We start from the raw sequence: 6,644 nt of genomic DNA, 5'->3' as shown, positions 1-6,644 counted from the left end.
CGGGCATAGATAGGAAACTTGTAAATATTACAGTATATACTGCTTCTAGCTTTGGGACCATTGTAAAAAAAAATCTGAAATAATGACAAATGACCAGTGTTGTACTTTATAGCCCTAAATTTCAGAGCATAGATTTTTCTGAAGAAGGATCTAGGCCCGAAACGTCAGCTTTCCTGCTCCTCTGATGCTGCTTGCCCTGCTGTGTTCATCCAGCTCTACACCTTGTTATCTCAGATTCTCCAGCATCTGCAGTTCCTACTATCTCTGAATCATCATAGCCATGTGTGAAAATATTAACCGCAGGAAGGAATAATTAAACTGAGGTATCCAATTGGTAAGTATCTTTTGAATGCCATCTCTTTTAAAATGAATACCATTAGACACCAGTAACAAGCAACACTCAGGTCAAAGGCAGAGAAACTTTTACTGATAAATGTTTAACAAGGATTCTTTGCATGATTGAACGTGTCGTTTTATTTTTTACTTTTTAAAATTGCAGACTGATATGTGAAGGAACTGTTTTGGAACAAGTTTTTAATGAATTGCTGTATGTTTTGGAAAGCAGGTAATTTGATATTTATGGCAAGCAATGTGTAAAACAACTGTTGGAACAAGCAGTAATTGAAATGAAACAAAGAACAGCAGATGCTAGAGATCCAAAACAAAAACAGTGCTGGAGAAACTCAATATGTTTCACAGCATCTGTGAAGAGAAAAGCAGAGTGAACATTTTGTACCCAGTGGCCTTTAATCAGAAGTCAGAAATTCTGATGCAGGACCATGAGACTCAAAATGTTGAGATTTTATCTCCACAGATCCTGCTAGACCGACAGAGATTTTGCAGCACTTTGACTTAGATTCAGGAATTCAAGTGGTTGCAGATGAATTGGAGCCGAGGGATTCTGTGCACACATTGTTCTGTGAACTAATGACCAGTTATTGATTACAAAAGCCTTTTGCCTGTCAGCAACTGAGTGATTGGTTGTCAGCCTGAGGCTGGAATAAGATATAGATGTTTTTGATCTTCACCAGCATAAAAGCTGTCCCTGTCTTCTCAAGGGCAGCAAACACCAGCTGCAAGTTCCCCTCCAAGCCACTCACCATCCTGACTTGGAAATATATTGCCATTCTTTCACTGTTGCTGGGGCAAAATCCTGGAATTCCTTCGCTAACGACAAGCGCTGAAGGTTGACCCACGTGGACTGTATGCAGTTCAAGAATGCAGCTTAACCACCATCTCCTCAAGCTCAATTATGGACAGGCAATAAATACTGGCCTGGTAGTGATGCTCACGCTCCACAAATTTTTTTTTTTAAAACTTGAAGAAAACAACTTCATCTTTCCTTCAGCAGTTGTTGTAAGCTGCAATGTTTAACCCATAAGTCAGAACTCTTTGATCCATCATGTCCCTGCCAGTCACTTTGTGACTCTTGCAAACCGGAGCAAAGTTCTGGAGAAAACTGACTTAGAATCAATGTTCTTACCAGAACAAGCATCATAAGGATCTACTCAGGAACTTACACATAGGAACTAATGACTGCCTTACAACTTTCGTTTGCCCATAGTATATCCTGAGGAAGGGTCACTCGATCCGAAACATTAACTCTGATTTCTCTCCACAGATGCTGCCAGACCTGCTGAGCTTTTCCAGCAATTTGTTTTTGTTTCTACTTTCCTTGTCTATCTGTGCACATACGGAGTAAGTTTTCGGGGATTACAATTTTAATTTTCAGCATTAGATGCTGCTGGTTCATAATTGTTTACTTGTACCTGGGGTCTAATTACTTGCAATAAATAGTAATTTATTGTTAAGTATAGAAACTTGGTCTATGCTTTCCATCAACTTGGGCTTGAAAATCAGGTAAATTTGGGGATTTTTATTTGTACTTGTACTTATTTTAAATCTGTAACTTTTGTGACTTTAGTTGTGGGGCTCAATTTCCAGCATGCTAACCCAGTGAGTCATGACAAAAGAATAGGGGAGAGACTTAATAAATCTAAGTTACAAAACATTAAAACTGACCAAATAAAAGCTTACAACTTCATAAAGGAATCTTCATTGAATAATTAAGGAATAATGTTTACCGAGATAGCATCACAAACAAGAGTCAGAGAGGGTTAGCACTCACGTTTGCAAAGCAGGAGGGATCCAAACAACATAAAAATAAGACCCTTTCACTAAAATTTCACACTTCTGAAACCCTTCGATAATACTTCTTAAAATATATTTTTTCCATTGGGAGAAAGTATATTTGGGGCTTTAAGGTAAAACATTAAATGGATTCAATTTGATTTGATATTATATCTTTTGATAGATTTTTGCATAGAAGCTCACCTATCCACTTACAGTACATTACTTATTAATTTGTATTAACTTTAAAATGAGTAAGTCATTTCATTTCTGTGTTTGTGCCACAACTGAAATGATCCCTAAACTCTAGATACTTATGAAGTGGAAAGTATATATTCTGAACAGCATTCAGGCAATTTTGAGAAGATAACATTCTTGTATAATTTCTTTCACAGTAGATTATTATGTTAATCCTACTGATTAAAAATATTTTTTTTTAAAAATCAAGTGTTTGTAGAGTTGACTAATTTGAACACAGCAGATGGAAGTTTTCAGGACCTGACCTAAATTAATTCAGATTAAGAGTCGAGAACTACAAAGCTTATCCATTATTGCAAGGTATGTAGGAAAGTTCAAGGAAAACAGAATCAGCATGGTTTGTGAAAGGTAAAATCAAGTTTTCAAGCACAGTAGTTTAGTGCTGCCTCACTGCACTAGGAACCTGGGCTCGATTCCACTCTCAGGTGACTGTCTGTGTGGAGTTTGCACATTCTCCCCGTGTCTGTGTGGGTTTCTGCTGGGTGCTCCAGTTTCCTCCCACAGTCCAAATATATGCAGGTTAGGTGGATTGGCCATGGGAAATGCAGGGTTTCAGGCATAGGGTAGGGGGGTGGGTGGGTCTGGTGGGATGCTCTGAGGGTTGGTGTGGATGCAATGGGTCAAATGGCCTGCTTCCACACTGTTATGATTCCAAGTTTATCTTATTGGAGTTCTTTAAAGAAATAACATATGCTATGGATCAAGGGGAACCGGTGGTTGTAGTGTACCTGGACTTCAAAAGGCATTTTTGGAGATTATTGCAGAAAATAAAAGCTCACTGTATATGTGTTATCATATTGAGATGGACAGAAGATTGGTTAGCTAACAAGCATATACCTAAATAGGTCATTTTTTGGTTGGCAAAGTGTAATGGCTTGTGTGCCAAAGCCGCAACATTTTACAATTTTGTATAAATGACTTGGATGAAGGAACCAAAACATGGTTGCTAAATGTGTTGATGACATGAAGATAGGTAGAAAAGTAAATTATGAAAAGAACTTAAGGAGGTCACAAAAGGATATGGAAAGGCTACGTGGGTTGACTAAGATCTAGCAAATGGGGTAACATGGGAAAATATAAAATTGTCCATTTTAGCAGATAATTAAAAAATGAAGCATATTGTCTAAAAGATGAGAGACTACAGTGCTGTAAGATGCAGACGGATCTGGTCATCTTAGTGCATGATTCACAAAAGGTTGGTCAGCACATACAAGTAATGAGGAAAATTAATACAATCTTATTTTTCAACTTGCCCATGCCAGAAGCTGTGAGGAAACCTTTTTCATCCAGATGGTGATGGGAATCTCGAACTCGCTGCCTGTAAGGTTGGTAAAGGCAGAAACCCACATAACATTCAAGAAGTATTTAAATTTACACTTGCGATGCCAAAGCATACAAGACTATGGGCTGGACTATGCTGGAAAATGGGATGAGAGAAATTAGATAGCTATTTTTGACTGGCAGGGACATGATGGATCAAAGGACCTTTTTTCTGTGCTGTGGATCTTTGTAATTCTAAGTCATTAATATATTGTAAACAGTTGCATCCCAGCTCTCACCCCTGCGGAAACTCTCAAGTTGTGCTGACGAGGCCTCATCTGGAATATGGCATACAGTGTCGGTCACCTTATTCATGGAAGGATGCAAGTGTGTTACATTCGGTCCAGGAAAGGTTTACAAAACCAATACCTGGAACAGGTGTGTTGTCTTTTGAGGGAGAGTTGAAAAGGCAAGTCTCATACTTACTACAGTTTATAAGAGTAAGGAACAACTTGATTGAAATTCAAGAACCTAAGAAGTCCTGACAAGGTGGATATGGAGAGGTTGTTTCCTCTTTTGAGAGGATTTGGACTTCCTTCGGCATTCAACAAGATACTTCATAAAATTTAAGTACATAAGTGTGTGGGGTGGAGGTGATATACTGACATGATAAAGAACTGGCCAATGGGCAGGAAACAGTGAATGGCGGTAAGGGGTTCTTTTCAGGTTGGCAACCTATAACTTGAGAGGTTCCACAGGGGTGACAGCTGGGATGCCACTGTTTGCAATATATTAATGACTTAGAATCATAAAAATCCATAGCACAGAAAAAGGCCCTTTGATCCATCATGTCCCTGCCAGTCAAAAATAGCCATCTAATTATTCTAATCCCATTTTCCAGCTGAGTTCGGCCCATAGTCTTGTATGCTTTGGCATCGCAAGTGTACATTTAAATATTTCTTGAACGTTATGTGGATTTCTGCCTTTACCAACCTTACAGGCAGCGAGTTTGAGATTCCTACCACCATCTGGATGGAAAAGGTTTCCTCACAGCTTTTGGCATGGGCAAGTTGGAACAAAGGGTCTGTTTCCATCTATGAGCTCCTTCAAGCCCCTTACTTTATGCCACTAGTCAATGGTGCCTCCATTAAGGGGAAAAGTTTCTTCCTCTCTACCCTATCTATGCATGTCAATTTTATATATCTCAGTCATAGAATCATATCATAGAATCCTTACAGTATAGAAACAGGTCATGCGGCCCAACAAGTCCATACCGCCCCTCCGAAGAGCATCCCACCCAGACCCATTCCCCTACCCCTGTATTTCCCATGTCTAACCCACCTAACTAAACATCTCTGGGCACTATAGGCAATTTAGCATAGCCAATCCACATACCCTGCACATCTTAACTGTGGGAGGAAACCCACGCAGACACAGGGAGAATATGCAAACTCCACACAGACAGACGCCCAAGGGTGGAATCAAACCCGGGTCCCTGGTGGTATGAGGCAGCAGTGCTAACCACTCAGCCAGCGTGCTGCCTCAATGTCCCCTCAATCCCTGCTCGAAGGAAAACAACCCCAGTCTATCCAATCTCTCTTAATAACTGAAACTTTCCAGCCCAGACAACATCTAACACATCTCCTCACATTCTCCAGTGCTATCCCATCCCTCCTACAATGTGGATTCTAGAACTGTACATAATACACAGCTGTAGCCTAACTAATGTTTTATACAGTTCCAGCATAACATCCCTGCTCTTAAATTGTATGCCTTGGCTAATAAAGACGACTATTCCATATGCGTTTTAATCACTTTCTCCACCTGTCCAGATACCTTAAAGGGATTGACCACGTGAGTACCTAGTCCCTCTGATCCTCAGTGCTTCCCTTTCATCATGTATTCCCTTGCCTCATTTGTCTTGCCCAAGTGCATTATCTCACACTTATTCAGATTGAATTCAATCTGGCAATGATCAGCCCTATCTATACCCTCCTGTCATCTAAGGCCATCATCCTCACTACTTACCACCCCACCAATTTTCATACCATCTGCAAAAGTAGTGACTTGGAGGAAAGAAGCAAATACTATAGCCAAATTTGCAGACAGCACAAAAATAGGTGGAAAGGTATGTTTCAAGATGAATACAAACAGTTTACAGAAAGATATTAATAGATTATTAAATAATTCTGGTCTCCCTGCTATAAGGAAGAATGTTCTGAAACTTGAAAAGGATTCAGAAAAGATTTACAAGGATGTTGCCAGAGTTTGAGCTGTAGGGAGAAGCTGAATAGGCTGGGCTATTTTCCCTGGAGCATTGGAGGCTGAGGGGTGACCTTATAGTTATAAAATCATGAGGGGCATGGATAGGGTAAATAGACAAGGTCTTTTCCCTGGGGTGGAAGAATCCAAAACTAGAGGGCATATATTTAAGGTGAGAGGGGAAAGATTTAAAAGAGACCCAAGGGACAACGGTTTAACGCAGAGGGTAGTGCATATATGGAATGAGCTGCCAGAGGAAATGATGGAGGCTAGTACAGATACATTTAAAAGGTATTTGCATGAGTATATGAATAGGAAGGGTTTAGAGGGTTATGGGATATTTGGTCGGCCTGGGCGAATTGGACCGAAAGGTCTGTTTCTGTGCTGTATATCCCTATGACTCTAAGTGGGCAAAAAGTTGTCAAATGGAGTATAATGTGGGAAAATGTAAAGTTGCTTATTTTGGAAGGGTGAACTAAAAAGTATTATTTAAGTGGAGAGAAACTGCAGAAAGCTGTAATGCCAAGGGATTTCAGGGTATTTGTGCACAAAATACATATTTAAAACACAGGTGCAGCAGGTTATCAGGAAGGTTAATGGAATGTTGACCCTTATTTCAAGGGGATTAGAATTTAAGAGGAGGGAAGTCTTATTGTAACTGTACAAGGTGCTGGTGAGGCCACATCTGGTGCACTGTCCCCTTATTTAAGGGAAAAAATAATTTCATTGGAGGG

The sequence above is a fragment of the Rhincodon typus genome, chromosome 14, assembly GCF_021869965.1.
Source record: "Rhincodon typus isolate 14 chromosome 14, sRhiTyp1.1, whole genome shotgun sequence".
Classification (NCBI taxonomy): Eukaryota; Metazoa; Chordata; class Chondrichthyes; order Orectolobiformes; family Rhincodontidae; genus Rhincodon; species Rhincodon typus.
This window is presented reverse-complemented; position numbering follows the sequence as displayed.